The 11,611-nt window shown below is 37.5% G+C and overlaps 1 protein-coding gene across 3 annotated transcripts in view; it reads right to left on the minus strand.

Annotated features, from left to right (window-relative positions):
* Nucleotides 1-10,064: 10,064 nt before the first annotated feature.
* nfatc2a (nuclear factor of activated T cells 2a) overlaps nucleotides 10,065-11,611 on the minus strand; it is a gene marked incomplete at its 5' end in the record, with an annotated part of 34,905 nt that continues 33,358 nt past the window's right edge. For all 3 annotated transcript variants that reach the window (XM_080031916.1, XM_080031915.1, XM_080031914.1), the window contains one exon: nucleotides 10,065-11,611. This exon is cut by the window's right edge and continues 939 nt beyond it.

Here is an 11,611-nt window from a genome sequence, read left to right on the forward strand (position 1 = left end):
TACAGGTATATCTACAACACAGCCTTTAAAATAACCTATATGGCTTTATGTTTTGCTTGTACTCGTCTTTCTTTAATGTGTTTGTATAAATAAATAAAATGTTTGTACAATTGTTATAGGTTTTTTGTTTTTTTTTATTTACTTCTTCTTGGTTTTACTCTGTAAAGCATTTTGAATTGCATCTGCATATGAATGTTGCTTCACAAATAAATTGCCCTGCCATGCCTTGGTGGACTTTTCAGCATTTGTGATTGCAATCATGTCATTTCAGTAATAGTTCATAGACTTTTTTTCCCTCAAATCTGATTTCCAATTATAGCGATGTCAATGGCGTAGGATTAAGCATTCCCTTCGGGGCTTGAAGCTGAATGTGACCTGTTTGTCAAAGGGCTTAGACCAACTGAATACCCAATTAGCCTGGGATCATTAATTCAGTGAAGCTGCCTCCTGCGTGTTTTGTTTCCAGCATCATTTGGAAACTCTTTTTTTTTTTGTGATTTGCCTCCAAAAAAAAAAACACATAGTGATGAAACAAAATCACCTATAAGCCATGATCCCAAAATGTATCAACGACCCAAATTGTATCAACGACTGCCTTACCTGTAATATATATATAAAAAAAGAAAGAAAATTAATAACTGGTCGATAATGTAACAAAATGCAAATCCCAAAACATAATTACTTTTTGCCCATAGTGTAACAACCCATAGTGGGGCAGTTATTCCATTGGATTGATGTACTGATACTACACTCTACATTGAAGCAATAAGCCGTTTACACCATAAGTTATAACCTACTTTATAATGTAATAAAATTATTACACTATTGGGAGAAAAATATTATGTTTTGCTCGCTCCTAAATGTGATAAATTGTTACATTATGGGCCCAAAGTTATAGCTATAGTTATTTTTAGCTCTACCTTTCAAAATCATAGATAGTAAATAATATGGATGTAGCATCCGGGCTGACCTCAGTTATTCACACGGCATCCAATAATCCTGTTTTTTTGCGCGACGCCATTTTGTGAGGGGGAGGGAGATAGCTGACGTATACCTCCGAGGCAAAGTGAGGGACAACGGGCGGAGAGCCAATACATTTTAACCTCCAAAAGAATAAAAACTAGCGTGGTCCAAAAAAATTCACCCCCCTCAGTGTTGTCATGGAGATATGACCTAAACATACAGACTAAAATGGTTTTGTGGCCCAGGCTGTAAATAGGTTTAATAATGCTGTGAAAACGGCATGTTTAACATTGGAGTCAATGAGAGATGGCTGTCTTCTGCTCCCAGCCCCCAGTGGCACTTCCTGGTTACTACAGTTGTGCTCACTTCCTTATTGGATGCTGGTAAAAATCGCTGAGGTTGGGGCTTGTTCAAAATGAGTCTTTTCTGTAAATATTAAATAAATAATTTTGAATAAAAATTGCAAAGTCTTTGAATTCTTAAAACAAAAGATTCTTTTCCCGAATAGAACAACAGTGCATTGTGTTCCTGAAAGCCCCAAGTTATATTATTAGGTGATACATTGAAACAGATGTCTTGATTTTGATTTTCTCGCTCATTCATTCTGGTTCTTTTCCCTTCTGTCAGCGTGTGCTGTCCGTGTAAAGGAGATGTCAGCTTACAACTCAGTAGGTCTGTTGATGGCTGTGGCTTTGATTACTGTATAGCTGTGTGACATGAAACACATGCCCAGCCCTCTATCTGCTGGGTGCCATTTAATGGGCTCCTTTTGTTTCTTTTGATGTGTGTCTGGGATAATTGTTGTTATTAGCAAAGTATAAATGGTGTGAAAATGTTCTTTAAAGAAGCTGGCTGGCTGGTTGAGAATAACATTGAAATGTTTCCTTACAGAGCAATGTTTTCAAATGTATGCCTCGTTCTTTCGGTATTAAATAAAAACAATTATAAATGGACATTTTTGTCAACTAAACAAAGTTGTCCCAGAGTGCTGTCCCTCATGTTTATTTCAATAGTGTAAAAGTATGGCAAATTGCAACTCGTGATTATTTGAATGAATTATCATTCTTAGCACCATTTCTGGAACTGTTGCACGTATAACAAGCTTTCAAAATAACTTGACAAATCCATCGTTATCAAGTTAAAACTAAGATTGTGCTGCAGAGATCTCCCCCGACATATAAGGCTTTAGTTTCAACATTATTTAGTCATTTAATAATTTAAAATATAAACTTAACATGAATTTATTTTGCCTTGGGGGTGTCTTATGTGCCTGAAAGAGATATCTCACGGGAAGTTAGCAGAAGCTCGATTGGACTTTTATTTTAAGTTTTTTTCACAAACTCAGAGCGTCTGGTCATTAAAACGTGTTATATCTTGGTGGCTACTCGCACCATTTGGATTCATCCTCACAGAAAGAGTGTCTGTAGGATGTAAATGAGGTCACAGAGTTAGTGTAGAAGTGAGACTTTGCGACAGGAGGCCCTTAGTGTCTGCTCTCAACTCGACAGATGGATTTCTTTCTGGCACTTTTTTTTTTCAGTGTTTTCTCAATATGGACTTTCAGAAAAAGCTAGCATGGGTATCTGGACTATAACTGATGATGATTAAAAAAAGACAAAATGATTCACAAATCAAAACAGAAAGTTCATTACAATTTTGCCTAAGGCAGGAATTAAAGCGAGATATTTGTGTAGAATGAAACTAATTTGACAGCCGAAAAACTGTACAGAAAGCCATTACAGAAAGGTGAGTAGAGTTCCACACTGTTTACTATCGCGCCATATGTCAGGTAAATAAATTCTGATATAGTCAACTAAACTTTTTCATGTGTGCCAAGTGTAGTTGCTCAGTAAGTGTTCAAGTTTCCGAGATCCTGAGAAAAAGGGGTTCCTAAGGCCGATTGAATATGAATATGGCAGGACTTAAAAACTTTTTTATGTAGCCAATACAAAATGTTGCAAATATTTTTACCTCCCTGTTAAAATATGCCTGTGTGTGTGTGTGTGTGTGTGTGTGTGTGTGTGTGTGTGTGTGTGTGTGTGTGTGTGTGGTGATAATGTTTAAGCATAAGGCAGAAAGAAATAAGCGTTAGCTAGGTCTTCGGATAGGAAGGAAGTAGATCGTTAATGGATTAATTTCCCGAGATTGAAAGCGTTGATGCCACTTTAATTCTACTCTGAGACATCCACTGCAGCTGAGTGTTTGTGTAATTTGACTTACAGGCAGCAGCACTCGCAAACTGGACCACCAAACCCTCTCTCTGTGACTGTAATTAGACACATATCTTAGTATCTAATAGCTTCACCATCTACATGATAATGCTGCTATAATGTCCGCACTCATTGTTACAAATAATACGGATAGCAAAATATGACAAACTCAACAGTGAAATATTGTCAGGCTCAGGCAGAAGCATTACATCTACAGTGATACCTCACCTAATTTGCAGGCACTATAGGGGAGTGCTACGGGCTAAATGCTAGAGTCAACATACAGTTATGCTCACAATGACAATGCTAACATTACATGCTGATGTTAAGTGGGTCATGTTTACCACTGTCACCATTGTAGTTTAGGCTGTTAGCGTGCATGTTATCAGGTAGTCTCATTAAAATCGATTAGACAATTAACATTTTTCGAACATGTACAATGATCAAGTATTTGTCATTCATGTCTCTGATTATGCTTTTTAATTTTTGTAAGATATTTTTTTTCTGTATGATATTTTTTGTTTTTTCTGTTTTGTCTTTTTCATGTTCAAAATACATTTCAATCCAATCAAATCAAACACTACTGCCCTGGTTAAAAGAAAATAAGAGCATCTATTCAACTTCACTCTTTTGCTTGAGAAGTCCATCACATATCAAGCAACGCCACTCATTCCTCAACAATACAGTGAAGCTATACAACACTGAATGTTTTCCTGTGCAAGGGGTGAGGTCTTCATGATACATATGTGGCACAATGTTCAGAAACTAGTCAGATCTCTCTCCTGCACCCACACACATACACCCACCTCTGATTAAAGGCACCAAGTTCACACCCACTGCTATAGCTGCTGATTCCATTCTGGGAAACACAGGAAATTACAGCACAGAATGAAGTGAAGTATGGCTCGAGGCATGTGTAGGGGAACTCTGAACAGCAAAACATTAAAGCTATACTGCGTAACTTTTTCATGTAAATTAATGTTGGTTATATTCAATATTCGTATATGCCAAACAAAGTTGATTAAGCCTATCAGCTCCAAAAAAAACTCTCTGTATTTCTCGGTATGGCAGCGTTAACAAACTGATGTCGAAAAACCTGGATGTACAGCAGAAGGAATAAAATCAATGCACGATCACCGAAGGCTAACTTCATGTATATGTGCCGACACTGGTTGAAATTACTCAGAATTCCTCATCAAGGCAACAGAAAATACGCACTATAGCTTTAATATAGAATAACTTCAGGAAGGTATAGTATCTGTTAGGTTGCACGTGACTTATTATTATTATACAGAAATTGCACTCTAAATGCAAAATTTCTGCCAATGCAGCAGCCTTACACATTCCAACATACACCTGTACCATACAAACAAATGGAATTTGCTTTAAAATTATGCCTTTACATGTATCCACACATATCCCTTACATATCCACCCAATTACGCTGCCATACTGAGAAATACAGAGAGTGTTTTTCGGAGCTGATAGGCTTAATCAACTTTGTGTCAACTCATTTGGCGATGGCTTGACGTTTTTACCAACACTATTATATGAAAAAGTTACACAATATAGCTTTAAAATCAAGCGCTTTGGAGTATATGTTTCCAGAGGGGTTTTCTATTAATATCCACCCAATTACTTTTCAGTCGGTAGTGGAAGCGGGGAGGGAGCAGGTGAACGCAAGGAACTCTGACACTGTTGGAAAAAAATAAACCTAAAGAAATAAACTATGGAGCTTGCGTGTGTGTGTGTGTGTGTGTGTGTGTGTGTGTGTGTTGTCTTGCTGTGTTGTTGTGTTGTGAGTGTTGTTACTTGTGGGCGGCAGCTGTGTTTACCAGCGGAGCCATGTTGTTTCCTCTGACTTTAATGAGCGTCAAGGCCACTTCTGAGCGGATGTGAGGGTCCACCTCCCAGCAACAGTGACACACACACAACTGGTTATAGGATAGCTAATAATAAATCATTATAAAAGTTTTGATTTTCAAGTCACCTCAATTATTGTCACAGTGTTTATACATTTTTTTCGATTTACAGTTTTGACAGTGCATTTTAAATTACATTATCCTTATTGTGTTTTTGTCATTTGTGTTGCTGCTTCCCGAAGTGGCATTCACCCAGCAAAAGGGATATAACAGGCATTGACAGACCAATATATTGCAACCGGTCAGACTCAACTTAATCAGGATTCATGAGAAAATAAAGCATTGTGTTGTACCTTTAGGGGTATGCCACGGGTTGCCACTAGAGAAGTATCAACAAAGGTACAGCTGTGTGTAGCTGCAAATCCACACACACTACTTTTATTTGATTAAATTTCAAGGCTACTTAACCAAAGCCGACAATTTTAAAAATCCTAAAAAAGTAAGGAAACAGTAAAACCTTCAAATCTAGTAAAAGGAAAAAATAATATTTTACCTTTTTTTGCATGGCTTAGAAGTTAGAACACACTGTCTCCTGATATTGTACCTTAACATCAAGAGGAATTTATATTTTTCACGTTATCTATATGTATAGTTTTGGCCAATAATTATCCCTATGGGGGCACACTAGTGTATAATGTACCCTGGGGGACATGAATAGACTATCTAACTAACTGTATAACGCTATCTGATTTCAATGTAGTGTTATGTGTATGATAAATAGCAAAGTAACTATAATTTTAGTTTCCTCTTCACTTTAGAGTTATTTATTGTAAATGGATTGGTGTTAATTGTCATTACATGTGTAAACTATAAGCAGCAGTCAATGTGTAGTATGGACTCCCAAGGAAAGGGGTTTTGATATTGAGGGTCTCTAGTAAATGTATGGCTATTGTACGTTGTTTTATTCACCCAAATGTCACTGTTTACGAGAGACAACCCACTTTAACTTGACTGTGAACACATTTTACACTCACACACGCTTTTTCTGGCCTCCATTTTAACAAATTAATTAATATTATAGAACTGAATGCCAGGAAGAGAAAAGGTTAAAGTCATGACTAAGAAAAATGCATGATTACCTTTATACAGGCAGATGAGCTAACTCCTCAGAATGCATCCCCACAAATACACATTTTGCTTTCCAAACACACACACTTGACATGACAGTGCAGTGTGTGCACCACCACCAGCAGCTGCTGAGTATACTTAAAAGGTTTCTACACTGTTTGTCAAGGCTGTTTTCACTTCATCTAATTTCAAGGCTCCTGCTTTGATCCCAAGGAAGCTGTGCCACTGGCTTCTGAGGCAAATTTATTCAGGCTTTTCATTTTTCAATTTTAGTTACACATAATGGGTCCGTCTGTAGCACACTGATTTGTGTGCCGAAAAGCTACTTTCAGAATTTCATTACAACTGAAATGTTCAAATTTCCATAGAAAAGCTAAATAAAGCATAGAGATGTTTTGTCAAAGACTCTTTTGTAAGCTGTTGATATGTGCTGCATTAGATTCCATTTGCAGGTCTGAAGGGAGTTATTTTGCCAGTTCAGTGGTAAAAATACACTGTGTTGAAGTGTTCCCATTACTCCCATTCACTCACTCTTGTCTACCAAGTACATTTACTCAATTACTATACTTAAATACAAGTTTGTGGCACATGTACTTTACTTGAATCTTTCTTGCATACTTTATACTCCTCCTACTCCACTACAATTCAGGGGGACATATTCTATTGTTTACTCCACTTTATTTATCTGATAACTTTGGTTACTTTACCAATTCAGATTTCTGCACATGACACATATGACGAGTTTATTAAATATTCTAGGCTAAATACCCAACACTGACAACATTGTATTGCCTATGCTGCCTATTTTGATGGAAGTCATTTTCAATGCAAATGATGACTTTTACCAGAGTACTCAATCAAGTATGGTTTTCAGCTACTCTTTACACCACTGACTATGAAGTACCTCAGTCATTGAAGTGAAGTTAAACTGATCCTGTGCTGCTAAAATACAATTAAAGTTCTTGTCTCCCTCTGGAGGCGGATAGCAGAACACACCGCTCACTTCAAGTTTCCTCTTGCAACACTAGCTGTCACTATTGTACAAGGCATGGACATATTAGACACAGTACAATTGTACACAAAGCGTTTCATCACTCATACAGAGGCCATATGGTATTATCAGTGCACTGTTTGCCTCTAAAAAAGTGTTTTTGTTATGAGTCTAAGTAAGATTATGATAAAAACCGTCAACGTGTTTGGTTCCACTAATTATAAATCATTAAAGGTGGAGTCAGCAATTCTGGAGAGCGAATGTTAACAGGGAAAACACAAGGGGACCAACATAGCCAGCAACATGCCCATTTACAGAGCCTAGGCTGTGTATTAAAACGTTTTTTTTTCCAGTGCACACAGTATGGACAGGTAGCTGATCGTGCGTATTCACAGATATTTCAGACATTCTAAACGCTGACTCTACCTTTGAGAAACTGGTTTCATATTTATTTTATTGATAGAATGAAAGCAGACTAACAATACTTTCATTCATAGCTAAGATTTACATATTTAATTGCTGCCTTTATATGAAAGTGTCAATGCAAATTTCTACCATTTTCCTTTTCTCTGCCTAATACATTCATCCAGACGGCCTACTTATAACATTCAACAGGGCCTTTAAACACACCTGAAATCCAGGAAAACTGACTCATGTCTCTCAGAATATGATGTGGACTTTTCAGAAGTGTCTGCAACATGGACAATGTCATCTTTCTTCCCCACAAACAGCCCGTTATACTGTAGACTCCTCTACAGCTGACCCCGTCACTTTTTCAAGGTGGAGTCAGCGATTCTGGAGAAAGCGTGTTGTCAAAATAACTTTTTGTCAAAATCAGTAAATAGCTAGTCACAATCCGCTACCTGTTTGTACTGTTTGTGTGCTGGAAAAAAAGGGGGCCCACCATATTTTTTTACAGAGCCTAGGCTATGTATTTACAGTCACAACACACACACACACACTCAGTAGCAGCCTAGGTAAGCTACAGGTAGTGGATTTTGAGGACATATCCACTGATTTAAACAACAAGGGATTTTGACAATTCTCCAGATTCGCTGAGTCCACCTTTACACCATATCAAGAAACCTCATTGGGTGGTAATAAAGGTTAGGCCTAATGTAATAGAAGTAGCCAATAAAACAGCCAGTTCAGCTATGGGCATGACAATGATTTAAAAATCTGAATTCATGTTAGGGATGTAACTATGGTTGCCATGGAGGTAACGCTGGTTGCCCTTTGGGACAAGATGACCTCATCATCTTTGTGTTTGTTTTCTGTAAATGACACAAAAGCTGAGACGATGAATGAAATGCCGAGCTCATCGTGTATTTCATTCTTGTTCGATTTCACACACGAGTTAATGTGTCCGAAGAACGCATTACAGCATCGGGTTCTAAAGGGCGCGTGAGTCATCGCGGGGCATATCTGTACGAGTGGGTCTGAATGAGAGGGCTCATGCAGAGAGAGAGAGAGAGACAGAGAGACAGAGAGAGAGAGGGAGGGAGAGGGACAGAGAGAGAGAGAGAGAGAGAGAGAGAGAGAGAGAGGAAGAGAGAGTGAGAGAGAGGGAGGTAGAGAGAGAGAGAGAGTGAGAGAGAGAGGGAGGTAGAGAGAGAGAGAGAGAGAGAGAAAGAGAGAGAGAGAGGGGGGCCCACGTGCTGCGTGTTCGCCCCGTGGTGATGTCATACTAAGCAGACACTTCCTGAACACAGGGTTCATTCACAGAACCGACACGGGGACCCAAGCACCAAACAAGCTGCTGTCGCCATGGCAACTACAGCCTCCGGGACAGCCAGTCAGTCCCTCTCTCTCTCTTGTTGTTATTTGCTCCTTTGAGGGAGGAAAAGAGTTTGAAAATTGTCTATGTGTGTGTGTGTGTGTGTGTGTGTGTGTGTGTGTGTGTGTGTGTGTGTGTGTGCGTGTGTGTGTGTGTGTGCCCCCATGTAGCCTACTGTAAACAATTAACAGCACATCCTTTAACTGGGTCAAACCTTGAGTCATGAATATTTCTAAGTTGTGTAAATTATAAAGCAACATGTTGGTTGGGTCCCATGGGTCCGTCTGCTCGCGGCCCAGGATGAGTCACTGTCTACTGTTGGTCCACTGATTCAATTCAACTTTCCTCTTAAAATACAGTGAAGAGACACTTTGGAGCTCTTTACAGTATAGGCCTACACACTGACAGTAGGGTCTAAGACAGACCTTACTGTAAAGGCACAGTGTAGAAGAATGTATTAGCATTCTTCATAAGACTTGGTAGAAATGGAATATAATATTCTGTTCAACAGTTCCATCTAGGTGTCCATAGCCCATATCAAAGGTTAATTGACATCTATGGAATGTACTCCAGTCTCCAGCCAATCAGAATAGAGTATTCACAAAGAAAATGGTATGTGTTTTAATCAGTGTAAAATCTCTTGAAAATAAAAGTTGTTTTTTATAACCTTAGAATGAGCCTTTTATATCTAGCCTACATAGGAACAGGGCGCAGAGGCCGCCATGTTGCAGCGCCATGTTTCTACAGCAGCACCGAACAGACAAACTTAATGGCCTTACTTACATGTTTCTTTCTATATATACTAGTATGTATACTGTTGTAAGACGAAGAAGGAGTACTTTAGAATAAATGACTAAATACATATTCACCTCATCACTTGATATTGTGGAAAGACTTGAGGCAGTGGTGGATGATGCCATCTTTAGTAACTATAGCTTCGTGTCCTTGAAGGCCACCGTAGCTTATGTAAATTCTCCCATAGGCTGGAGTTATCAAGGGAGTGTTGATACCCAAAATCTCACCACTAGATGACGCTAAATACTCCAATATTACACACTGCACCTTTTCATTTTCATTCACTCATTCATGACAATAACTCCAAAAATACAAGGACAATAGTGATGTATACGGTTGTTATTTATTGCTACTTTTCAGAATACAAAAATAGCATGAAACAGAGACTTCTTAAAAAGGCACAAATTGTAGTAGACTCAAATTGAAACAATTACAAGATGACTATCGACATTGGACACAAGACAATTAAAGTAAGACTATTGATAACCTTTACATTGACAGAAATTGCATTAAAGATTGTAAAATAATAACAAACGTATACACAAAAATATAACCTATTAAGGGGAGTAATGTATCATAATTCCCCTTAGAAAAAAACATTGTATTAAAACAGATCAAATATATGTGATAACTATAACATTGTGTATAATAGAAACACAAGACATGACAGGCAACACATTGTTTCTATTTTAGTCTACTTTAACTTTAACGGACAAGCAGACTTTGTATGAAATATTTACATAAAGGGGAAAAAGCTATTTTAATATGGAATACATTCAAGAAATGTCAAATGCACTTGTGCTGTATACTGGCTCAATTTGAAATATCATTAACAAATCAATATTCAATTTAATCATATTACAAAATACAGTCTAATTTTCTCTCGGATGGGTCCATATTCAATTTTCAACATTGAGATTCAGTCTTACATTTTACTAGTAAAGTGTGTTAACCGCTATAGACATGGCACTTGGCACTGATGATTGATGTACTCCAATTCAGTCCGTACAATATTACAAAAATATATTTTTTAACTACTGCTTTTTTTCCCGGTCAAAGCAAGTTATATTAGCACGAGTTATACACAAAAATAAAAGGCTTTTTTTTTACATTGGCAAGCTTGAAGCTTCTGCATAGGCAGGCGTTTAGCTTTGAGTATACCGATTGTCATAATATGGACGGATTCAAAACACAACTATACACAAAAGGATACACACAGGACACACTTAATAATATTTGGTTTCTAGACTGTGGACCGAAGCAGCCATAGATGTTGTTACAATCAACTTTAAGAGCAAAACAAATGAGATATAATCATTTTAAATTGATTAAAAGAAGAAAAAAATGATCTCTCCCTTCATGAGCCAGGCTTCTGATTATTTTCAATGCCGGATTGAAAAAGAAATAAAATAAAAAATCACCCTAAAGCATAGACATCATTTCAAACATGTAGACTTTGGCATTATCACCTGAATATAATATAATGCAATATATATTTTTTTTAGGAATATAAAATGGTACATTATTTACATGACTCCAATATTGTATTTATATAAAAAAAGGACTAGCATTGACCCCCTGTTGTTGAAAACAGTGCATATTAGGGGGCGTCACTAATAGTTCATTTGTATATATGGTTAAGGCAGTGTGCGCTAAACTTCCATTAGAAAAAACTGAGCTTAAAATGAGATGATCAGCATGTAAGCGTCGGACAATCGTTTCATGTCAAACTACATACCAAGTTACACACAGTCAAAAATACACACTTTGTACAAGAAGATGACAAGCTTTTGGCCATAAAGAATATTTCATGTTTGGTATTTAGGTGTCATTTTTGGTTTGATGTAAGGCGGTTGAGCAACCACTTTTCTTCATTAAAGGTGCAC

This window comes from Ammodytes marinus (assembly GCF_949987685.1).
Source record: "Ammodytes marinus genome assembly, chromosome: 7".
Classification (NCBI taxonomy): domain Eukaryota; kingdom Metazoa; phylum Chordata; class Actinopteri; order Uranoscopiformes; family Ammodytidae; genus Ammodytes; species Ammodytes marinus.